A 26834-nucleotide genomic window follows, 5' to 3' on the forward strand; every position below is an offset into this window, starting at 1 on the left:
CAAAATTAGGAGAGAATGTGTGCATTGAAACAAGCTCAAGTTCAGGCTGGGAATTACTCCAGCTCGTCTTTATTATCTCTTCTCACATGCATGAACTTTCAAATATGTACTGGGGTGTGCACATGCACACACACAAGCATTGAACAAGAACACACACACACACCCATACCACTCTTCATGGTAAGCAGCCAAACCAATTCAAAGATAAATGATCAGAAAGGGACCAAAAGAGAATCTATGCATAAAATTTGCAAAAAATCTAGATGGACTTCAAATGTTGTTCTTCATGGTCTCAAATAAATCACATGTGATCATGTAAAAAGAGATCAAAGAAGGTATACTCTTTTTTTTTTTTTTTTTTGCGGTATGCGGGCCTCTCACTGTTGTGGCCTCTCCCGTTGCGGAGCACAGGCTCCGGACGCGCAGGCTCCGGACGCGCAGGCCTAGCGGCCATGGCTCACGGGCTTAGTTGCTCCGCGGCATGTGGGATCTTCCCGGACCAGGGCACGAACCCGTGTCTCCTGCATCGGCAGGCGGATTCTCAACCACTGCGCCACCAGGGAAGCCCAAGGTATACTCTTAAACCAGAAGAACTAAAAACAGTGATAGCAGTATTGTGATGATAAGCATGGAATGGTGAGGGGTGGCATGAGCTCAATCCTCTTCTATCATAGCAAGAAGTCAATAGATAGTATCTAAGATAGATAAGGTAAGACACAGTAGTATAAGCATACTACTTGGAGATAAGAAGCAAACTACCAGACAAAACAGTTAAAAGGGGTTGCCACTGGTGAACAACACTAGATGGAAAGAGATGGGGCATGAGATATTACTATTTATTACAAGCCTTTCTGTACCACTGACCTTAATTATATACATATACTGTTTTGATAAAACTAAAATCCTTTTAAGAAAAAAAATTTTTAAGAAAATAAAATCCTTTTAAGAAAAAAAATGATGAAAGAGAAGGAGGAAGTAAAAACCATGCTGGGAGAGTTCTAGAAAGAAAAGATGAAAAATCATATATAAAATCCACAAAGGAGGCAACAACAATAAAGAGGATAAAACATTTGAAACACAAAGTTAGGATCAAGGTTGATAGGCTTAAGGAAGTCAAATAAAACAAAATTGCAACAAACAATATATCCTGATTATAGAGAAGATGACAGATATGGAAAACAAAGGAGAGCCAGAATAGTGAAGTGATGTGGCCAAAGTCACAGAAGAGTCAAGGTTGTTACCCTCACAGCAGCTTTGTAATAAACCCGCTTATTTATCAGAGTTCAAAATTCTAAGAATTCAATACCTAGTCAGATAATCACTTCTGTTTGTCAAGAATGCTGTCCATTTAGAAGTTTGGGGGTTTTAATTTTGTTTTTACTATAGACTCGTTTTCTATAAAAAGCCCACCTTGATTATATGCAAGAACAGAAAATGCTAGCAAATATTATGACATTTGAGTAGACTGCTGCATTTAAAGCTGACTTAGATAAACACAGCAGTAGTAAAGTAAAAGAAAACGTTCTTTCTGAAAAGGAAAAAAAACGAGAATTTTTTTAAAACTGAGACCCATTCTTCCCTACTTCATATAATTTCTCTGATATTTCACCCATTTAAGTATCCAGCTGGCACGGTAACACATAAGCATTCAATCATTTTGAATCAACAAAATATTTACCATATACACAAACTATAAAACTACTTTCCCAACCAGTGGCTAATTTTCTCTCTTATCCTACAGCAGGGAAGTTGAGGAGAGGAATCATGGGGGTGTTATATGTTATCCAAAGATTCACTAGAACTAGCCCTTCAAATCCAGGGCACTAATCCACAAAAAGGAACAAGAGAAAAACGGAAATTTCTTTTTTGCTCATCAAAAGCAATCAACTCAAATTTTTAAATATCAGGAAGAACATGGCAGACAGGACGGTGAAGGAGCAATTTGCAGTAAAAATTGTGATATGGTATACTCCTCTGCATATGAATTCTAACCACTTGACTATTATACATTCTAACATTAAAAAGACATAAAGGATCCTTGGTTAAGTATGTTATTTTTTCAATACAGTAGGGACAAAAGTCAATCCAGCAAACTCCTTGGGACAAATTGCTTTATTCACCCTGAAGGCTGAGTCAGATCAGAGTAAGCCTAGGTAGTTGAATGACTGAAAAGAACCGTTAGGATATGGGAAAGGTTCCAGAGTCCCCCTATCAGACCTCACTCATAAATGACACTTAGCAACCTCCCTACTAAAAATCCTACCAAAAATGCAGAATACTGTGATAAATGTCAATGTACAAATATATAGAATCCCTTAAGACTACCTAAGAAGACGCAAAAGTTCCAGAAAGTCTACCCCTGGATAAATTCTTGAAAAAAATTCTGTAATTAGACAGAACTCAAATACCATATATTAAAATCACTGCCTACTTTTTCATCTCCACAAAATAAATTTTCCACATTCAATAAATGCCTTCATCTCTCATGGAAAGGAAGTCATAATAAATTAATTTGTGATCAGTCAATTTTGAAAAATGAGAATACAATCTGCTTGACTACCATGGTCATTCAATAAGCAATTTGAAGGCATGTTGGTCCCTCACTGTGCCCAGAAATGACAAAGAAGTGACATGCTAACTAGAATTTCATTTCAGAGCATGGAAAATGAGCCTTTACTGTATAGTATTGTACAGACATGATAAGGTCCAGTGGGTGGTTACTTTTTAAAAGTTGATTAAAGTGAGGAATCATTAAAAGTAAAAATTATCTTCAACATTTTATTGTAACTCACAACATGAAATATACCTCATGGGTTCTGACGTAGAACGAAGGCCTTTTCTTTTAATATAGGCTCCTTAGCGAGAGTTCAGAGCAGTTTTCCTTTCATAAACCACTCTCTCAATGCATTCCCTACTATTTGCATTTTCTTTAGAAGAGAGAACTTAAAGATACCTGCAAAGTCATAGGAATCCTTTTAGATTTTTGTTATTTTTCCCTAGACTTTCAGTTGCCTCTGAAAGTAGACTTTCTGTGCTTAATACAACAGGCAATCTTTTCAGCTGCTTTATTAACTCCTGCAAAACACTCCTACTTAATTTTCATAGGAGTATCTCTTTTTTCTCACACTCACAGTTCATCAATTTCATGATGTTTAAGTAAATCATATAATTACAATAGCAATTACAGCTGGCAGTATAGGTTTGCGAACAAACAAAGCGACTCTTTGGTAAGCATACAACTCAACAGATAAGAACATAAAGTAGTTTATAAATTATTAGAAACCAATGCTTTTAATACTATCCATCATTTGCCTCAATAATCAAATTGTCTGAGCTTAGAAACTGCATTTCACCATTTGTGGGTAAGAAATATGAAACGATTTTGTATTAGTTAATTGCTGCTTATATTAAGCCATCTTGGAATATACCCTTCACTCAAAAGGTCGTATAAGCAGTCTCAAACTTAGAAGAGTCACTCTTCTGGCCCTGTTTACCTACCCTCAACTCCAGAAGCCTCTCTGCTGCTCTCATGGAAGCAGTCATGAATACAGAGAAGCTCTGAGAGAGATAGGCTCATAAGTGAAGAGGCAAGACTTCCTCTTTCTCAAAAGGAGAAAGAGCTTAGAGGCGATTATTCCCAAGTGAAAATATTAAATCAGGGCTGCTGATATAACGACCCACTCCCCTAAAACATTCTTTCATTATCTAACTTTATTCACTTTCCTGTGCTACCTGCTGGATATTTTACCGAGCAATTAATTTTTGTTAACAACCATCTTTTTAAAATAACAATAGGGGCTTCCCTGGTGGCACAGTGGTTGAGAGTCCGCCTGCCGATGCAGGGGACACGGGTTCGTGCCCCGGTCCGGGAAGATCCCACATGCCGCGGAGCGGCTGGGCCCGTGAGCCATGGCCGCTGGGCCCGCGCGTCCGGAGCCTGTGCTCCGCAATGGGAGAGGCCACAACAGTGAGAGGCCCACCTACCGCAAAAAAATAAATAAATAAAATAAAATAAAAATAACAATAACATTGCACCAGCAGAAATGATTTTAGCATAACTTAGTTCGTTCTGATACTTAGGAGAGAGAAGCTATACGACTGAAATGAGGAGTTTAGGAAGAAGGGGTAGGGAATCTTGGAATACTGAGGAACATGGAAGATCTGGGAGGGGGGGATCACAGAAGGAGGGGTGTCATCTGAAGGGAGGGGCACCATTGTATAGAAAAGGAGTACACAAAGGGATTTGGGGAATCCCAAAGATAAAATTCAGTAATTTCAAAATATTGCCAAGGGTCAGCCTGGTACCTAGAAAAGAGACAGGAAGGATCATTGTTCCTACACTATATGGTACATGATTGCTCCCAGAGTCCAGACTCATACTATTAATAAAACAGGTCATGTGAAATGTACATTAAGTCAGATTTGAAAAGGGGGAGCTACCCTGGGAACCTAACCTCCCTACATAACATGTTCCCAAAGAAACAATGTTTTCAGAGATATAAAAAAAGAAAAATGTCTTACAAACACTTTTTGGAATACAGCGTGTTCCTAGTGTCCACAGTACTAAAGAATACTCACAAAGCAAAACTGAAAATGTAGAAGAGATCAAGGAAAGTTACCATTTGCAAGAAAGCAGTGGTTGTCATTAAATCACTGTGTCATCTTGATATGCTACACCAATGTGTCAACCTTTGCCAACCTTTGATGCTTCAGATAAAAATCTCTCACACTCAAGGGATTTGGATACACCTCTGCCAAGGGATTCTTTGTTCAGTGCCTCCTCCGGGGTTAGGTTAAGGTGACGATATGCTATTTTCTGTCTATTCCTGCTAGTCACAATTTTGTAGATTTTTTTTTCAGCTTGCATTAGGAAAGCAGGCAGGTTTTTTTTGTTGTTGTTGTTTTGCGGTACGCGGCGGGCCTCTCACTGTTGTGGCCTCTCCCGTTGCGGAGTACAGCCTCTGGATGCGCAGGCTCAGCCGCCATGGCTCACGAGCCCAGCCGCTTCGCGGCATGTGGGATCTTCCCGGACCGGGGCACGAACCCATGTCCCCTGCATCGGCAGGCAGACTCTCAACCACTGCACCACCAGGGAAGCCCAGGCAGGTTTTTTAATATGCTTTTTTAATCAAAACACATAGATCCAGGACATTTTTATATGCTCCTCTCAGAGTCATCCTCTCCTCTAGCACAGTAGGGAGGGTCTCTGCTCCCTAACAAGCTATACTTCAGTACCTAGCAACGATGTCCCACAATCACCTAAAGTTACTGTGTCCAAAACCAAACTCATCTTCCCACCTACTTCCCTCTCTCCCTACTCCACCATGCCTGTTCTCCTTCTCCCTTCCAGATCCTACGGCAATTCAGTCAGTCACCAAGGCTGCCAGCTTCTACATAACTAAACTTCCTCCTTTTCTCCACCAGTCTTACCACTGTCCTAGTTCAGCAGTTCATTTCTTATCTCTACTACTGTAATAAATTCTCTGGTCTCCCAGCCTCCAACCTCACCTCTTTCCAATCATTTTTCCTCACTATTTTTTAACTTTTGGATTGTGAGTCAAAAACCCAAATGCATACAGATTCTAAGCAGGGGATATAACTGGGGGATGCAGCTCAACCGTAGGAAAGTAAATGTCACCTAACACTAGACCCCAGGATGAAATGCAGTAAGGGTGGACTGTGGTTAATCTGGGAATACCTGGCCCATTCAGATGGGTACAGTGGACTGCTGACAGTCACATGGGAACATGGGTTCAGTATTACAAAATTACACTTATGTTTCAAGGGAAGCCAGAAATTTGGATTTAAACATGTAAAATCCCAATTTTTAAGAGCTGGCAAACAAATCAAATTTTCAAAACCATACTGCCAAGACTGCAAGCCAAACTAAACAAATCTGTGGGCCGGATGTGACTTGCAGGGCTGCCATTTTGCAAACTGTGCTTGAGATCATTGGATCTGCAACTTTAGGGTACAGAATCATCTGGGCAGATTATCAGTGCAGATTTGCAGGGCCCACACCAAAAGGATTCTCATACGGTTGGTTCACTGGGGCTCCAGAAACTATGTTTTTTAGCAAGCTTTTCTGGTGGCCTTCAGGCCAGTGGTCCTAAAATCACTTTTTTCACAAATCTGTATGAAAGGGAATCTAGAGGATTAGAAGGAATGAGAAGAATAGAAGAATGGAAACTGTATTTCTAATGCATTTAAAAGACTTCAAATATTCTCATTTGCCGTCCCAGGGAAATACAACTTAGCATCATACTTGTTTCATCTTTGAACAATAGTGCTCATTCATAAACACATTTTCAAGTAACATATGAAATCAGTTAGACTTATCAAGAAATTACTTTTTTCAATGTACTGGGCATCTCTCATTAATAGTATGGCAATGGTTATAATTAGCATTAAAATTTAAAGTGGTCTTCTAAAAAAATCAGGAACATTTTGTTTACTAAAAAAATCAACTTTAAAAGTTTTATTTGGTTTTTATTATAACTTTTTTTTTTTTGGCTGTACCGCGCGGCATGCGGGATCTGTTTTGAATTCTGAATGCATTTTCCCCATGAGGAATGTGGGGGGAGGGAGGAAGAAGTACCTAGTGAGTCAGTTCCTAGTGTATTTCAACCCAAATTATTAATCTTTCCTGTCTCTAAATCCCAATCATTCATATGGCACTAATCAAATACTGACATGTATACAAGTCATATTCTCCTTATAATATTGTAAAACCCTTGATAACAAGCACCTATATTTCACAACTCTATGTCCTTCAGCATTAAATAGAATATTAGGAAACTGAACTGCACTACAATATTTATCAAATAAGGGAATAATGTCTAAGGGAAAATGCATCCCCCACTATTAGGCAAGGAGTGGGCAGGGGCAAGTAGCAAAGGAAAAAGTTCGGGCCTCTCATCAGCCCATACATTTGGGCAATAAAGTCAGATGGTAGGGCGAGTGGGAGAGAGACTTGAGAAGTAAATTGTTTCCAGTGCCACCACATTTATGGAGGTCACTGATTAAGAAAGAAAACAGAGACTTATTCCTACTCAGGATTGGGTCACCAAGTCCCAAGGCAACATCACTGGGAAGGGGAGGCAAAAAGCCAGGCAATATTTTTGGCTCTCACGTACCAGGGGAGCCCCTGCTCAAGCGCCTTTCATTCAGCCATGTATTTATAACTCAGAGACTTCTTGTCCTCAGCTTTGGTAGTAATACTCTTCGCACTTCAAAGCTCAAAAGGGATTTTGCAAGAACCACAAGTCTCTCATGAGAAAGTTGTCTACCAAAGGATGATTCATGTCCTACAGACCGATGTCTTTTTAGAATAATTTTGTAATGCAACAAGGAGCTTGAAAAATTTCCCAGCCTATACCTTGCAAAATAATGTCCTGTTTCTATAGCTACAAACCACTGCATAAAAAATAATCATTTGCTTTCAGTAAAACAAATGCTAGGTAACATCTCTAAACTCAAGAAGGAGAAAATAACCACATTTGGTTATTTTAGGCCACTTAGGCCACATTTTGGATACTTAGGCCACATTTTGGCCTAAGTATCGATAGCTTTACCCTCAGCTAAATGAAAACACTGAATAATATTTATGTATATAACAGAAAGAGAGTTTACTTTTACTTTTAAGGGAGCAGCTAAACCTCAAAACCCTATACATATTTTTAAAATCTTATGTTCAAATCAACGTAATAATAAAAACAATGGTAATAGATACTGTTTCAGTCACATGTTACAAAACCAGTTTTGTGCAAAAACTAGATTTGAACACAGATTAACACATACTTTGATATCCTGGGTATGTAAAATCCTTTGCATATAGACAAATTTCCATTCCTCTGGCTCTTATCTCAAATTCATGTGGGCCTCTGTAGTAATAAAAGCTTTAAAAGCTGTAGTAATAAAACTAAGTTGACAGTGTCTCTTAATACAAAGCTCACCTGTTTAAGTTAATTATCCTAAGTAGGGGACTTGAGTTCAAATTATAGCCCTTAGACGACTTTGCCATAGTTGGGAGCAATGCATCCCTTCTTACACTGTCCTAGGAGGCTCATACGTGAAAATGGAAAAAAACAACCAAATCATGACAACACTTCAGTGAGGGTAATTTTACCTAGTTTTGTGCATCATAAATCTTGCAGCTTCTCTGGGATTATTCTGGGGACTGTAATTCAGCCCAGAACAGAACACATCAGTCTGACAGCAGCAGCGCTGTATGTAAGCTACCTGACCTTAACAGCAGTATCAATTTGCAAAAAAACAAAACAAAACAAAAAAGCAAACAAAAAACAAAACACTGTATACTTAGAGGCACTGATTTACAGAAAAAGGTGGGAGCGAGGGCCAATTAGGTCGCTACAAAACTGTAAGTTATCAAAATGCCCTATTTACGGTACATGTTTAATTTCACTAGTTCAAAGCTGTCAAATAAAAGCATGCCAAAAGGTATCAGAATTAATAGATGCCTTTCTCTTTACACTACAAACAGGCCAATTACCACGGAGTCTTGACAAAAGATTTTAGACTTAGTGATACTCTGAATTATAAAAAGTCTAAAGGAAGGTCTGATTGTAAGGCCTATCACCTCACTCCCCTGCTTAGATACTCTTCCAGGGTTACAGAATGGGGTCCAAACTGTAGAGAAGCATCTGGCCTCACCGTGATGGAGCGGCTCTCTCCCTGCCCACTACTCTCACTTGTACAACTGGGTCTCCCTGGCCTAAAACTCTTAAGGCCTCAAACTTGCCCAAACTCCTTAGCCTCCTGGCAGTGGTGCATACTGTTCTCACTACAGGGAATGGCCCCCCTCCGCTCTCCACCGTTGTTTGTTTAAGAAGGACTCCCTGTACTTTAAGACTCTCCTCTATTGCCAATCTTTCCATGAAGTCGGCACTACATTCGCAGCGCGTTTTGCCTGTGCAGTAGCAGTTACCACATTCCCCCCTAACCCCGCCACCCTAGGTCTGTGTTCCTAGCAGGCCAGGACTATTGATTTTCGTACCCTAACAATGCTTAGCACAGTCCTGGGGTGGGTTTCTCCGAAACACTTATTAAATTAGATTAAGCCTTGAACAAGAATTTCAGAGCTAGAACTTTTCCACCTGAGTAGCCTGCCCAAATCTTCAGTGGTAAAACGAACCGTATTCAGCTCTAAATTAGATGTCTGTGGACAACTCCCAGCCAGCTCCTCAAGCTCTATTCTTTCTCAGCTAACTTACTCTAACAATGAGGAAATGTGTTAAGATACATTTATTAGACTCTTAGTAAGGTTTGTGATAGGAGGAAAAACAAAATATAAAAATACAAAATATGAAGTTGATTTTCATAAAGTAGAAAAATATTATAGTTCATCTCTAAATTTTAAATATAATCTGTTACTTCTGAGAAGGCAGCATGCTATCATAAAAGAGCATGTATTCTGGAATCAGAATTAACCTCTCTGAGACTCATTTCCCTTCTTTGTAAAATGTGGGAAATAACTACATTTCCCATATATATTTAGGATAAAAATTAAGTCAGGTGGTAATGTGAAGCTCCCAAAACAATGCCTGGAACACTGTAGGTGCTCAGTGAATGTTAGTTCCCTCTCTCCACCTCACTTACGAGTTGGTAAAAAACTGCTTCATATGATCATCCATATTGGGTTACAAAGCAAATTGTCACAACCTTCCTTCCCTCCCAGATCTTAACATTTTCAAATCAATGACTCTTAAAAAAAAAAAAAAACACTGCTTTTCCATAACTCTAAACGTCTGTACATGATGATCCCTCTATTGAGAATGTCCTCCCTTTTAAACTTACCAAACTTGGGCTTCCCTGGTGGCTCAGTGGTTGAGAATCCGCCTGCCGATGCAGGGGACACGGGTTCGTGCCCCGGTCCGGGAAGATCCCACATGCTGCGGAGCGGCTGGGCCTGTGAGCCATGGCCGCTGAGCCTGGGCATCCGGAGCCTGTGCTCCGCAATGGGAGAGGCCACAATAGTGAGAGGCCCGGGTACCACATTAAAAAAAAAAAAAAAAAAAAAGTAAACTTACCAAACTCTTCTTCATTCTCCAAGACTCAGATTCCAGTATGGCCTCTGCAAAGTCTCTCCCCTCCCTGCCAGGCTCAGTATGTGACATTCCCAAGAGCACTATGCCCACACCTGTGTATCACAGGACTTACTACTTTATTTTTTTTTTTATTTTTTTTATTTTTTGCGGTATGCGGGCCTCTCACTGTTGTGGCCTCTCCCGTTGCGGAGCACAGGCTCCGGACGCGCAGGCCTAGCGGCCATGGCTCACAGGCTTAGTTGCTCCGCGGCATGTGGGATCTTCCCGGACCAGGGCACGAACCCGTGTCTCCTGCATCGGCAGGCGGATTCTCAACCACTGCGCCACCAGGGAAGCCCAGGACTTACTACTTTAGACTCACCTGTCCCTCTTTTCTCGCTAGGCCACAAGCTCCTCAAGAGTAAGACCTATGTGTAGTTGTGTTTATCCCCTCGGTATGGTGCCTCATATGTAATGAGGATTTGATGTGTGGAATGATCATACACTGTAACATCCATTTATAATGACCACAACCGTGAACACGGCCACGTGTGTTGCAGAAAGAACTGCTTCTCTATGGGAAATTGCAAGTTGAAGGGGAAGAAGTTGACCATAACACTTTTAATCAAGCAATTAAGATTTTAAGAATTTATGGAAAAAATGGAAGGAAAGTACGTAGATTCAGTGTGAAGAGAAGAAAAGGATAAGAGGTCATTTCAGGCAGATGGACCAACACAGCTAATGGCTTCACTTAAATAAATGTGCAAACATAAAAAGGAAGATAAAACTAGGTAACTTAACAGTAACCCTAAATATGAACATAAGCCTGGTCCTGATGAGTTGGGTGAGAAGTAGTCACTGACTTTCACTGGTGAAACAGGGAAGTTAACCTTGATCCCAACTGGAACAGAGACCGTAAAGGTCAGTCAGTGACTAATATTATATTAATACAGTCTGGTGATAAGTGAGGCAAGAGTAAACTTCATTGTGAATAAGTAAGCTTGATAAATACCGTGTGTGTGTGTGTGTGTGTGTGTGTGTGTGTGTGTGTGTGTGTGTGTCTCTGTCTGTCTGTCTGTCTGTTAAGGGGGTAGGGGTGTCAAGTTAATTTTTATTTTCCCTGCAAAGAGGAAGAATATTAAAACCACTGCCATAAAGTATTTGAGGTTTCAGATGGGTCTCAGATAAATGAATCAACAACTATATGCTGTTTTTAGTAGCAGTGCACCATAGTTAGGAGACGTCTTCCAGCACACAATGACCTAGTATTGAACTGAGAGTCAAGAGTAGCTAGAAAGGCTTGGCATCAACTGCATTCAGGTAGCACTGGAAGAGCCAAATGATTGCCTGCAACTGGACGTGGAAAAGAGCAGAAAAATTTTTGAGGTGGGAGGCAAGGAAAGCTGTTACTTTTGGCAGTCAACCGATTCAGAGGCAGAAGCTGCCAGAGAAGACTGGACCATGGAATCTAAAATCCGTACAGATGATGACTTAAAAGTGACCAGTGTCAAAAGTTGTTGAGGTATCAAGGAATCAGCAGATGGAAAAACAGCCTTTTAAATGCATTAGGATGAGAATGAGTATTTTTCTTAGAGGTCAGAAATGAGATAAACTTAAGAGGCATCATTTACAGCTACGAAGTTATACACACTCCAGCCCAGCAGATATCCAGCAATGGAAAGGAAAGTAATGAAAATAAAATTGGTGGGAGTCAATGAAATAAACTATGCTTCCTTGAAGACATCTTCCTTGAAGATCTGGCCCTGTCTCAATACAGAGGAAAGGACAGAATGAAGAGTAAAGAATGGCTAAGGAGCCACAAGCATTTTTCAGGCTAGGTAAACAAAAAGTCATAGGTTCCAAAGCAGGGTTTCTCAACCTTGGCACTATTGACATTTTGGGTGGGATAATTCTTTGTCATGGGGGGCTGTCTTGCACACTATAGAATGTTCAGCAGCATCCCTGGCCTCTATTCACTAGATACCGGTAGCATCCTCCTCCCCTATTTGTGACAATCAAAAATGTCTGGACATTTGACAATCAAAAATTACCAAGTGTCCCCTGGGAGGTAAAATTGTACCTCACTGAGAACCACCGGTGTAAAGATAAAGAACCTACTCTGGGGGACAGAGGAATGCTACATCCTTCCTTAAATATTTGTCCAAAACACAAAGCTCTTTGTGTTAGATGAGGTCAAAAACCAAAGAAGGACATCAGCAACCACTACCATATTTGGAGGAAACATGAATTTGTAAGAAGAGATAGGAGGGATATTTGAAAAACAAAATTTTTTTAAATACTCAGTCTGCTTAATTATCTGCTGTCCCAGTTACGTTTATATCATCATGTGTGCTTAAGACAGCCTTTACCTCCTAGTTTGTACATAGTTGTATGAAAAGAGTGGTACATAGTTCTATGGTACATACTGATGGTACATAGTTCCATGAAAAGAACCAACCTAGAAATTTCAGCTCATTAAGATTAGTTAAGTGTGAAATAGCCTGATTCCAGGCATATACTGGTATATTCATGATCTATTTTACTCATCACATTTTGTTTGAAGGTTCTCTTTTCCTTTGGGTGATTAAGATGGTTAAGGCTGAGGAACTAGACCACAAATCACATTATGAACTTCCATATCACTTGGCACCTAAGCCCATAGTTTAGGACTCTATTACTTGTCAACATGTTAACGCAAAAATAGTTTGTCACAACACTTTCAGCAGCCTAATTAAAAAAAGATAGCACTTGGCTGAATATGCCACACTTTTTTAGCAGCCAATCTTTAGGCAAAGCAGAAAGGAGAAGGAAGCAGCAGGAGAAGGTAGGTGGTTCTTGGCACTCCCCTCAACAAGAAACAATGCATGTCGTGTACTTTTATAGTAGGAGATAGCATTAGCTTTTCCAAAGCAGTTTTACTTCACACAGAATTTCACAAACAGAAGGAGAGTGGGGAGGGGAGGAGAGATAGAAACTACAAGATGAAGCAGGCAGGATGGCTTGCAAAGTAACCAGTTCAGAAGCTACTCTCTTCATGGCTAACAAAAAAAAGACACCCCCCCCCCAAAAAAAAAAGAGAGAGAGAGAGAGAATCATATGCAGTATGCAACAGTAGTAAAGTACAGGAGGCCTTATGTTGAACATGACATTATTTGATAGAAGTCAGACTGGTATTTTTAAGAATTACATTCATGCATCCTTAAAATCCACAGCCTCATCACTTTCATCCTCATGGCTCTTTTCTAATAAGTAAGTGGTCACATATCTGACCCTCTATTTCATGGCAGTGATTCAAAGAATCTTAACTTTTGTTTATCAGTGGCACTAAAATGAATGGCCCCTGAACTCTCCCTTCTAAATTAGACATAAGCATAGTGCAAATCTAGAGCAGGTCCAACCATCACCAGTCTAGAGAACCATTAGGTCTTCAGGTCAATTTAGAGCTATTCTGAAGTTTACGGTCTTAGGCAATATATGCAAAATCTTGGTTAAAAACATGGATTTTTATAGGCACACTGGTCTTGAATTCCAAATTCACCACTACATATCCTCGAGCAAGTTACTGATTGGCTCTGAGCCTTTTCTCCACACCTACAAAATAACTGTTGTGAGGATCAAATGAATTACTATTGATGGGGGGGAGGATATCCGCCATAAATACCCAAGCATCCCTGCACATTCTTGCTGGGTTTGCCAAGGCTGAAAGGCCCAACAACACATCAGCCAGGCCATTTCCCAAGGTTGTGTTTGTAGCAAGTGACCGAGATGATGAGGTACTAATATCACCCCTCCCCAGACAAAGAGCAGGCTTGCTTCTGCTTACCATAAAAGTGGGAAGTCCACCAAGCTCAGTGTTCCTCTCCTGTAATGCAACTGACTGCCTGGGTAGGCATCCGTCCTGGGCTACCTCATGGGACTTAGGACTGTAGTGAACCAGCATGTCATGCTGACATTCTGGCCACTGATTTTGTAATGAATAAAAAAACATCTTTTGTCACTGACCCAGGAGTCTTGAGTCCTCTGTAATCATCTGGGAAACAGCAACAGATGGGCAAGCAGGATAAAACCCCAGACCCTATACGGTTCTTGACAATTATTGGGTTGGCCAAAAGGTTCATTTGGGTTTTCTTGTAAGATGGCTCTAGTAGCACTTAGTTGTCTTTAACTTCATTCAAAATAATTCTGTTTGGGGCTTCTCTGGTGGCGCAGTGGTTGAGAGTCCGCCTGCCGATGCAAGGGACACAGGTTCGTGCCCCGGTCCGGGAAGATCCCACATGCCGTGGAGCAGCTGGGCCCGTGAGCCATGGCCGCTGAGCCTCTGCATCCAGAGCCTGTGCTCTGCAACAGGACAGGCTACAACAGTGAGAGGTCCGCGTACCAAAAAATATATATATAATAAAATAATAATAATTCTGTTAGATTGTACGTGATACCTGTCATATCAGCATGCATTTTAAAAAAGACTTATTAAAATTGGTGAATTTTTGTGTAGCCATTTTAGTATTAAAGATGGAAGAAAAGGGCTTCCCTGGTGGTGCAGTGGTTGAGAATCTGCCTGCTAATGCAGGGGACACAGGTTCACGCCCTGGTCTGGGAGGATCCCACATGCCGCGGAGCAACTAGGCTCGTGAGCCACAACTACTGAGCCTGCGCATCTGGAGCCTGTGCTCCGTAACAAGAGAGGCCGCGATAGTGAGAGGCCCGCGCACCGCGATGAAGAGTGGCCCCTGCTTGCCACAACTAGAGAAAGCCCTCGCACAGAAACAAAGACCCAACACAGCAAAAGTAAATAAATTAATAAACTCCTACCCCCAACATCTTCTTTAAAAAAAAAAAAAAGGAAGAAAAAAAGCAACATTTTCAGCATATTATGCTTTATTATTTCAAGAAAGATAAAAAACACAACCGAAATGCAAAAAACGATTTATGCAGTGTATGGAGAAGGTGCTGTGAATGATCGAACATGTCAAAAGTGGTTTGCGAAGTTTCGTTCTGGAGATTTCTCATTGGACAATGCTCCACGGTCAGGTAGACCAGTTGAAGTCGATAGCGATCAAATTGAGACATTAATTGAGAATAATCAACGTTATACCACACGGGAGATAGCCATCATACTCAAAATATCCAAATCAGGCGCTGAAAATCATTTGCACCAGCTTGGTTATGTGAATAGCTTTGATGTTTGGGTTCCACAGAAGTTAAGGGAAAAAAACCTCCTTGACCGTATTTCCTCATGCAATTCTCTACTTAAACGTAATGAAAACGTTCTGTTTTTAAAACAAATTGTGATGGGCGATGAAAAGTGGATACTGTACAATAACGTGGAATGGAAGAGATCATGGGGCAAGCGAAATGAATCACCACCAATCATACCAAAGGCTGGTCTTCATCCAAAGAAGGTGACGTGTATATGGTGGGATTGGAAGGGAGTCCTCGATTAATGAGCTCCTTCCAGAAAACCAAACGATTAATTCCAACAAGTACTGCTCCCAATTAGACCAACTGAAAGCAGCACTTGACAAAAAGCGTCCAGAATTAGTGAACAGAAAACGCATAATCGTCAATCAGGGTAATGGCAGACCGCATGTTTCTTTGATGACCAGGCAAAAACTTTTACAGCTTGGCTGGAAGTTCTGATTCATCCGCCGTATTCACCAGACATTGTACCTTCGGATTTCCATTTATCTCATTCTTTACAAAATTCTCTTAAGGGAAAAAATTTCAATTCCCTGGAAGACTGTAAAAGGCGCCTGGAACAGTTCTCTGCTCAAAAAGATGAAAAGTTTTGGGAAGATTGAATTATGAAGTTGCCTGAAAAATGGCAGAAAGTAGTGGAACAAAAGTGTGAATACGTTGTTCAATAAAGTTCTTGGTAAAAATGAAAAGTGTGTCTTTTATTTTTACTTAAAAACCGAAGGCACTTTTTAGCCAACCCAATACATGCAAGGTACTTCGGGTAACAACTGGCACGTATGATCTTACTGGTTACTGAGAATCAGCTCTGGGCAGGCTTGAGTACTGCCCTTGGTCAGTGAACCAAGGCTACCACCCAAGGGTGAGGATGACCCAGAGGAGAGCCAGCAGGGCCCTGCACACAATGCATGGTTAAAACCATGTTGACGTTACCTTCACTGAACTAGACTAACTCAGACTCCAGAAACAGGACAGTAAAGTTAACTTGTATTTTCACCCTGAGCATTCAGCCTTAAACAGTTATCTTTCATGACTGCCAACTTTTCTTCTAACTAGAACCCAGATGTCATGTATTTATGTTAGGGCAGATTCATTACAGCTCTCAATAACCTTTGACTCCCAGAATGTCAGAGCTGAATGAAACCTTGAAGACTTTATTTCAACTCCCTTATTTTACAGAATAAACTGACACCCAGAGAGAAAAGAGATAAATGACTTGCCCAGCGTTACATTTTAAGTAGTTAGCTTACTCTCTATATAACCTTTTTAAATTGCCAGAAACTCTTAAAAAAATACAACTTAATAGGATCAGTTAGATATCCTATTTAGCTTATTTCAACTCTGTATAGCATGATTCTATAAAATAAGATGCACCTTGAAAACACGAAGCGGTGGTACTAAGATCAAAATGAAGTTTCTACTAGTTTATGGCAACATGGTTGATGACAGGTGTAGATAGGAAATGCTTTTAAATAAATCTTTCACATTCAGTCACTGATTTCCTATCCATTGGCCACCCTTCTGCATGTTACTTCTGTGGCCAGGCCATAGGATACACCATTAATAATGGTGTATAATGGCAGAAACAAGTAAAAACGATGGTGATGATCTTCAGGGTTGGAAACATGCAAGTGATAATAGATTACTTAAAGGGAGGGTTGAAAGCAGGTGTTTGTAATGTAACATTTTGATCCACAATTAGCTACAACAGAGCTGGTAGAAAGAGCATGGAGCCCGGCACAATTCCTACTTTAAGGTATAGCTAATGCCTCAATTCCATTTTATACAGAAATATGGCCACTTAAAGCTTCGTATTTGGTCTCAGACCTACTCGGCTTATATAAAACTGGAAGATTTGGATCTCTCAGAAATTCACAAGACCATCTGAAAACGGTTTGATGAAGCAAGCATAGGATATACGCAGCAAGCCTGAGAATTTAGAGATCAGAGAACATGAGTTAGCCCTGCTTTAGTAAAACAAATACATGAAAAGCCAAACCACCAGCACGGATAAAATCCAGGCCACTTTTATTTTTTTGCATTGCAAAAGTATTCTTCCCTTTAATAGCTTGTTTAAAGACCATTAGCTACTCAACCAAAGGGGGGGGCGGAATGCAAGCTAATGCACTGCCAATGAAAAACAAGCTGTGAGGTCAGCCCAAGAAAAGTTTATTTCTACTCACAAACGTTCTGTGTACACACTGACTCTTCTGGAACACATTGATTTCGTAATGCAAGTTATTAGACTGCAGAGCATATTATTAGAGGAAATGCTTCTGTCAATTTATTTTAACCCATCTTAACTTTCCTTAAGTTCTTGCCTTGAATCGTGGGCAATGTAAGTGAAGAGAAATTGGAGTTATGACACAAACTTCACAAAAAAATGCAGTCTTACCTGTACAATCTGTAACCATGTGAAGCACCGCAGGACAAGAAAGTCAAGAAAATGACTAGGAGGAGGGCAGAAAGGGAGGAGCCTTAGGTCAGAGAAAGTAATCAACGTATTGAACCTGTAACCTAGATCTTCAAAGACACAGCCCTCTACATTTGAGGGCTGCAATCATTCACAAGCAGGTTTAGGACAACATAGTACATACATGGACACCTTATACTGTTTTTACCGAATCAATGACAAATGGAAAACACCTATGGTAAATGAGACATTAAACTAAGTTCTGTGCTTTGCTGAATTTCTCATCTGGTATAAGAATAAAATCCGGGCTTCCCTGGTGGCGCAGTGGTTGAGAATCCGCCTGCCGATGCAGGGGACACGGGTTCGTGCCCCGGTCCGGGAAGATCCCACATGCCGCGGAGCGGCTGGGCCCGTGAGCCATGGCCGCTGAGCCTGAGCGTCCGGAGCCTGTGCTCCGCAACGGGAGAGGCCACAACAGTGAGAGGCCCGCGTACTGAAAAAAAAAAAAAAAAAAAAAAAAAAAAAAAGAATAAAATCCAACTGGTCTTAACTGCAGTAGCTAGCCCGTATTGCACCTCTGTGTGAACCAGGAAAAGTGGTCCCCAGAAGTCACAGTCCTGTGACTAGGCAAATGATTTGGTAAGTGATGTGACCTATGTGGTCTCACACCTGTGCGTGGGGCCCAACCATACACAGCGGCCCTGGTCTCGATTACACATTTAAGTTCAAAATGTCAGTGTGCAGTCTACGCAAGGTCTTGCTTTCTCCACATAGAACCTTCCTTAAGCAGCTTCAGCCAGCATAATATGCTATTAAGCCTTTGACATTTTATCAGTGATTGATCTCAAAGCACAAAAAATACCACCTCCAGAGTTATCCCTCCCTTGACCAAAACAAAAGGCGAAAAACACCACCTGTCCAGCCCCAACAATTATCACTCATCTCCTGTTTTGAGGAAAAATCACCCACCTGATTGGGTCAGTAAATGGTTAGCTTAGAAGTTGCAGGGTGGAGATGGGTTGCCAGCCTAAAGCTACCTGAGTCTGCAAAGCTCAAGAAATTATATGCCTATTGCTGTGCAGCACAATAACAGCACTAAATTGCTGTCTGGAAAGTAGTGGTTACACAATTTCTTCAGTAAATCTGTGTGGAGTGTAGGCCTTTTGCCCAAGTTGATTTCTCATACTTACCCACTCCACCCATCCCCAGCTCTATCACCTCATTAGTGTAGCCTGGTTTTTCAATTTTAACCCCACAAATGTCTAAATAAGGAAACTTAATAGTTCAGACTTCTTTTTGCTCACCCAATTATCCACCTGCGGCAACTTAGAGTGTATTAAAAAGGCTAAAAAACATTAAAAGGCTAAAAAACAGACAGACACTTCAAGTACCAAATTGGCCTGTGTATGGAAATTGAAACTAGAGCTAATAACATAAACTTAGTTATAGGCGTGAGTGTATCAAAGAGTTACATGAACCCTTTATTGACAGAACTCAAGAAGACGGTCCTTTGCCCAGCTGTCTACAATTTCCCTGGGAGGGAAATTCTTGCACACAACCCCACTCCACAAATTGCAAAATGAAGAATGAGTGATTACCCCATTAGTGAGTGGAGCCAAAAGTCTTAATTTGGTCTCTTTTCTCAACACATAGTAGCTGTTCTAAGGAGCCTCTCCACACTTGTACAGTCAAACTTTCCAGATAGTTCTACAGAATTAAAGACACAAGTGAACTTAATTGGAGCTGATACTTTATGATAGCACTTTATGTGGAGCAACTTTGAACGACATTTTACCATTAATTTAAAGCTGTATTTGTTTAAAGAGCTCGATGACATGCACATTACTTAGGCACACATGAGATTAAAAACCTGTTTATTGAGGCAACTGGGGATATTTGATTATGAATTGAGTGTTAGATGATACCAAGGAATATGTTAATTTTTAAAGATGTGACAAAGTCAGTAATTTTTATAGAGATGCACACTGAAGCATGCAGGAGTAAAATGACGATATCTGGGATTTACATTAAAGTACTTTAGCACGGAAAAAAATAAAGGATGGATGAAGCAAATGTTGAAAATCAAAATAACTACTATACATAGTTAATGGTATAAATACCCAATGGTGGTTCATTATACTATCCTCTCTACTTTTTAGTATGTTGAAATTTTTCATACCTTTTATTTAAAAAGCCTTATTAACTAGCCCATATTATAACTAAAGTGAAAACTCTATTTTAGCTATTTTATTGATACTTTTAGCTAGGGGAAAGACCAACAAATTAAAGGTAGAGAAAAATTCCTCATAATTTTGAGCAGATCTTTACAAAAGCATGTGGATATCTATCACAGAAGAACAAATAGATTTTTTTTTTAAAGGATTTTACCCAACATCTTTTCTCCCTTGGATGAACACCAGAATTGCCAGGTGACTGAATCAATAGCATTTGTGAAATCATTCATTCCTAATGAAGTCGTAGATTCCTACCTAGGCCTGCCTGAATAGCCAGCTGAGAAACTTCTCACCTGCACTAGGCACCACGACATAGAACCCTAGCAGACGGAGAGACTGGAGGCCGATTTGCTGTTCTGTATCTGGTAGCAATGTAGCTGACTCTCGCTAAAGCAATACAGCAAAACCTTCATTAAACCAAAGCCTGTGTAAGTGGTGATTAGTAAGATTTTGCTTTCTAGATTCTTTCATGAGAAAGGCACCAATACCCTTTTCCCCAGGCCACCTCACATAAAGCAAGCAAGGATCAGGATTCAGCTGAATGTCTATTCAAGCTACAGCCCAAGTAAATCATTTAGACTGAAACGGATTCAGCCTGATCAGGTAAATAAGTTTTAAGTTAGTGTGAATTGATTTCTTTCTACTACATTCATAATAAATAGTTATGTGAAAATGTTATCTCAGCCTCCCTTTACATGCATCATTTTTGAGCTGTCTTCCACTTGAGTATCTTCTACAAGATGCCCACTTGGATATCAAGTATATAACTGTATTTCAAGTCATCTGTCCATCATCTTAGTTTCTTCAGTCATGAGACAAAAGAAAATATCAAACAGCCAAAATCTGACAGAAGGAATTGGTCTCTTCTACATGGCAGATGGAATATAGGAAGAGGTGAAAGTTGGGTCTTCAATAATCATCTCTATGGTGCTACTGATATCCAGTGCTATTTAGTCAAATGTGCTGATTCATGTAAATTATCATAAATTATGTATGTACTATTTTCAGAACATCCTGTTATTTACAGTGTCCTTTGAGACCAGGTTGGAAAAGAATATGATTTTACTTCAATGACATGTTGCTACTGCCAGAGCTCTTGACACTCAGAGTGAAATCTAGGTGGATTACAATAATTGTTCCAAAAAGGAACAAAAAAAGAGATTGAATAATTTTTCACTTTCAGAGTGCCTGAAGCATAATGACTCAGTGCTGTAGCTAACTTTGACAAGAGAACTGAGAGCTTTTAAACTTATTTCTAGGTCAAACTCCTTAACACATCAGTGACTCAGTTTTCTTATTTGTATAACAGCAGTAAGCTGCCTGACAAGACAGAATTGTCATAGGTATCTAGTGAAGCTTTCTTAACAGAAATTTTAAATGCCTCAAATTGATACATGGAAAGAAAAGGATAGCCCGATTCTTTTTAAAAAAAATTACAGTGAAAAATAAAAGTTAAACTCATATCTTGTATTCATTAAACAGAAAGAATTATTAGCAGAAGGACAGAATGTATAATCTTTCAAATGGAATTGGAGAGAGAATAAGCATTCAATCAGCACGCAGCCATATTATGGCACTTCATACAATAATCTTAGAACTATCAAATTGCAAGAAAGCCATTAAACTATCCAACCACAATACATTTGATTCAGGTAATGCAAGGGGTTAACAATAATGCTCTATATTTGCATAGCAATATAGAATTTCCTATATGCTTTCTCATTCATTACTGTGTTTTATCTAAACCACCTTGTAAAGCAAATCAGAAAAGCATTTATCACTGACTGGCAGATGTTAATCAAGGGCTCAAACCTCTGGTATTAAATGGCTCATCAGAGATCACAAGCAACCAAAAGATAGAATAAATACTGGAACCCAGGTCCTTTGGTCCTCTATTCAGTATTCTTTAGCCAATAATCTGATATCTCCTATTAATACCAATAAAATGTTACTTGGGTTATCATCAGTTGTGTTTTTTTTTTAATTTTTATGGGAGTATAGTTGATTTACAAGGTTGTGTTAGTTTCTGCTGCACAGCAAAGCGAATCAGTTACACATATGCATATATCCACTCTTCTTTAGATTCTTGTCCCATATAGGTCATTACAGAGTATTGAGAAGAGTTCCTTGTGCTATACAGTAGGTTCTTATTAGTTATCTATTTTATATATAATACTGTGTATATGTCAATCTCTATCTCCCAATTTATCCCACCTTCCCCCACTTCCTCCTTTCTCCCATGGTAACCATGTTTGTTTTCTGTATCTCTGACTCTATTTCTGTTTTGTAAATACATGCAATTTGTACCATTTTTTAAATACTGGTTCCCCACATGGAAGTTCAGGCTGTGACATCACAAGAACCCAACCAAACAAACGAGGCAGTAAGCGATGAGATCGTCCAGCCAAGAAGTTTCTCGACTTTCAAAATTAGAGAAAGGACACAGAAGAATGTACAGATAGGTTCATTTGATGGAGCATATATTCTAAGAGAAAATATGGCACATTTCTTTTTCAAAAAGCCTCTTTTCAACAATTTACACTCTCAAAATGTCTGGCCTATAGGGAAAGAATTCCCAGCTAATAATCATTTGTTGAGTAGCTCTGCACCCCAGCACCAGTCTGCAAGGTTTTCAAGAATAGGCATAAAGCAGGACCCTTGCCCAGAAGTACTTTAAAATCTTTTGGAGGTATGAGATCAGCATATAACATTCAGATCCACAATAGGAATTCAGAATAAGGAAGAGCCTTCAGTAAGCTGAAGTTTAATGGAAGAATGAGAGAATTATGAGGCACCAGCTGGACTGTGAGAGGCGGGTTAGATTTATAAAGGAGAAATATGGCGGACATTTCCAATTTGGTGAAGATGTTCAGGGTGGGTAGCAGGAAGGAGAGGCAATGGATCAGCAGGAGGAAACTTGAGATGTAGAGAAATATGCCGAGTAAATGGATGAGCTAGGAAATGGATGAGTGGATGCACTGCAATTGGAATCCAGGTCTCTAACCCTAAACATCTAACTCTTATGCCATTCTGCTCCTCCTAACTGGTCTTCCTGCCTCCATTCTGGCATCCCTGTCCAAGAAATTCTCCACCGTATTAAGTTTCTTTCTGAAACACAATTCTGATCAGCTCAGTCTCCTCCTTACACTTCTTCAATGACTTAGTATGGCTTTCAGAAAGAAGCTGAAACTAACATGGCATACAAATACCCATCATGACCTGGACTCAGTCTCTCTTCTAACAGGTCTACTATATGGAACCTTTGTTTCAACCACTACCATCTATCCACAGCTTCTTTACTGGACATGCCACCATGTCTCTCTACCTTTGTATTCATTGTTCTTTCACCCTTAAATGCCTTTCCCTCCCTTCTTCAATTAATGCCTTATTCTTCAAGCCTTGGTGCAAATGTTACCTACTATGGTAAGCCTTTCCTTACCACACTCAAGCATCCAATTAGATTCACAGGCCACTCCACATTTCTATTATCATCCTGCTAATACATATTCCCATTGCTCCTTATCACACCACTCTGTAGTCATTAATTAACTTCCCTGTCTCCCTCACTAGACAATGGCACCTTTGTATCACCAATCTTCAGAATAATGCCTAGAACGTAGTACGTGCTCAGTAAGTGTTTGTGTCATACAGGAACACACTGTGCTCAGCCTTTATCAATTAAAATCAAAACATGATTTATCCAACTAAAAACAAATAACCAAATACTCAGGAAGCTATGTAAGAACCAGAACATTAACTTCCATTATTTCAAGTTACTAATGTGACTCTACTATCTAAACAACCAAAGGCTTCAGGAATTATACAGAAACACAAAGTCAAAATGCAAAAACATCAAAGAATGTTAAGCCACTCTACACCATGGTATGTGTGTGAGGGCTGCTGGTTCTACCTTAACACTAGCCTCTCTTAATGGTTAAGTCACTGCCTTAAAAACGTGGGATTTAGGATGTCCCCTTCATGACACTTCTAGAGTTCTCTGTACTACTTCAGTTGACAAAATACATTCCATGGTTGAGATCAAATTACTAATTAAGATTCATGCTGTTTGATGACATGCTACAATCTGGGCCTAACCAGATAGTTACATAAAATACAAAGCTCTACTACTAAGGCATTATCCAAACTGTGATGAGTCCAAAACAAGGTTGCCTTCATTAAAAAGAACCAAAATAAAAGGGTCATTATGAGGATGCACAGATGAAGAAAACGGAAGTAAGCTTTGTCAAATTGATTTAATTAATCTCAAGCAGAAGTCGTTAAGAGTCCTGAAATGTCGCCCTGAAAAAATTCTAATACCCATCAAAAGGTTGAGGATATAAATGAAAGTAGTTCCTCTCTATAGAAAACATGCCTTCCTTCTCCAGTTTCCCAGAACAATGAGAAACTAAATGAAAACAACTGAATCACAAGCCTTATACTGTACGCATCCACTATACCATAGCTATCAATGTAAACTTTCTATGCAGTAAAAAGTTTCATTTTAACTAATACTATATAGATGTGTGTAATTAACTGCTTACTCCCAGACGCGCTATCTTCAATATCTACCACTCATGTGGTCAGTGTTATTTCCCTTCTCCCTTGTCGGTGACCTCCTCCTCTCCCCAGTCTCTTCAAGTGGAATCAACTGGCATTTCCTTTACTCTCTCTCTGGTAACCCAAAAGTTCTTATTCTTCTATAGGAGACATATGCCTTTGAGAAACTGATGAAAACTATGGGGCCCAGAAAACTGAATGTACCTACATACACTCAAATTTTTTCATATGATTTCAGTTTAAGAACCCTTATTCCCCATAATCACCTACACAAATAATTTCTACTACCATATGGCTCTCTTTTACAATCCCCCACAACTCCTTTACACACACACACAAACACAATTAAGGACTACTACAGTGGTTAACAACATAATACTCAAAATAATAAAATTTAGTCTAGGTAAAGCTTTATTTTACCAGCAATATTTTAAGAATCCCAGATGAACTCCTCTCTACATGGCCTTAGAACATGTTGAGCACTTCAATAAGACAACTCAAAATAAGGAGTAAGGCATTTATTTTAAAAGTTTTCCAAGTCTTATTATTTGGTCAACTTTCTTGCCTTAAAATGTGCTGAAATGTCTTCCTAAATTTATGTTTATAAACTCTGACATATCTGCTTGTAAAATCATGTAAGGCTCAAAAATTATTTTGAGTACAAAAGCAAGTTCCCATTGATATTCACAAACTCTTGGATTCAAATACTTGTTCTACTATATCAAGCTATACTCAACACCAAATAGTGTTAGCTAGGAACTGAAAGTGATACCATCTCATAACTATCTAGTTACCTTGTCAAAGCATAAAAGATGAAACAGGACAAATGACCAAAAGGATGGGAAGAATAGAATCAAGGTGTTATTACTAACAGACAAAGTGCTTTTTCTTGAGCTCACACATCCTATAAGTGGAAGGCTCTTGCTAGATGTACCAAACTCTTTGTGGAAACTATCAGTTCGCTTGTACTTTTGCTTAAACTTTTAATCACTGTTTAAGCCAGGTTTGTACTGGATCCAAAAAGAAAAAAGAAAGAAAGAAAGAAACATGATCACTGTTTTACCGCAAACTGATAAAATTTCAACATCAGGATTTTTAAATACATTAAACTTTAGTAACACACTCACAAAACTTTTCTAAGTTTTATAATAGGGGCACCCATTAACCCCCTGCCAGTATAGACAATTCACAAAGAGCTTGTGACTCAGTTTCTTCACTTGTAAATACTTGGTGGGGGGGAGATAAGAGGACACATCAAGTAATTATTAATTTGCCTCAAGTTAGGGTGGAATTGATGAGACTTTAGACTGGTTGTTTTATTCTACCCCACTACGTCCCTTTCCACATAATGGAAGGCTACATATTCCCTGTAACGATAACACTTCGGTCACTGTTTTCCAATCTGGACAGTTCATAATTGAAAGGCAAACAGCAGGCAAGGGAGAGAAGCACAACAGGTACATAGCAAATGGCCAGATACCCTAAGAAAACGCTATAGTTATACGTCACTGCCTCCTTCCTTATTATAATCAAGTTGCTGGTTAAAACAGAAAACTAGATATGCAACATGGGGCTTGTGCTCCAGACCTAAACGAAGAACCTTCAGACAGAAGGAGTATTTGCTGAATTTGTGCTGGAAAACCATATCCCCTCTGCCACCCAAATTAGAATGTTTATTGATAAACGTCTGCCTAATATTTGCCAGGGCTGGCAAAAATAGTCTTTGGCCAATATACTGTAAGAATTTGACCTGTTTTTAAGTTTCACTATTATTAAACCATTTTCCTATAAGCTGAAGGAAAAAAAAAAAAAAAAAAGAGGAACCGTTTTAACTGATGAGTTGAAGACACTCCAGTATTTCTCAATCTAATACCAGGCCCCATAGATTTCATTCCTCTGCACATGAAGTCAGGGGCAGGAAATGGACTGCTCCCACTGGTGCACACACTCTCAGGACAGGGAGATTTGTGCAGTCTGCCTACTGCTTTTGAGCGTTCTTAATCAGCTAACTGGAAGTACTGGACGACTCTGACGAGTACACACACGACAGTTGGTGGTACCTCACCCAGCCTCTAACTCCCACGCTCCCCCCACTCTTCCAAAGAAATGTTTCTTGGAAGAGTACATGGAGAGGCAAGGGGAAAAAAATCATGTAGGCGCCTCTTCCTTAGATATCTGGTCAAGGAGAAAGACTGGGGGCCTACGTTGTGTGTTTTTTGTTGTTGTTTTGGGGGATTTTTTGTTCGGTTGGTTAATCGGTTGTTTGGGGGTTTTTCTGTAAGTCTGTGGGTGGGCTCCCAAGTAGTGGGACTGAAAAAAAGAGCTAGGTTCCCCTGCCCGAACCCTGAGCTTTAAGAGGCAAAAACCCAGCAATATGACAAGGGTGGGAGG

General features: G+C 39.7%; 1 protein-coding gene across 4 annotated transcripts in view; it reads right to left on the reverse strand.

Moving 5' to 3' along the window:
* The window catches only part of DIAPH2 (diaphanous related formin 2), an 886560-nt gene that overhangs the window by 858892 nt on the left and 834 nt on the right, over positions 1-26834 (reverse strand). The gene's annotated exons all lie outside the window — the stretch shown is intronic.

This window comes from Kogia breviceps, chromosome X (assembly GCF_026419965.1).
Source record: "Kogia breviceps isolate mKogBre1 chromosome X, mKogBre1 haplotype 1, whole genome shotgun sequence".
NCBI lineage: Eukaryota > Metazoa > Chordata > Mammalia > Artiodactyla > Physeteridae > Kogia > Kogia breviceps.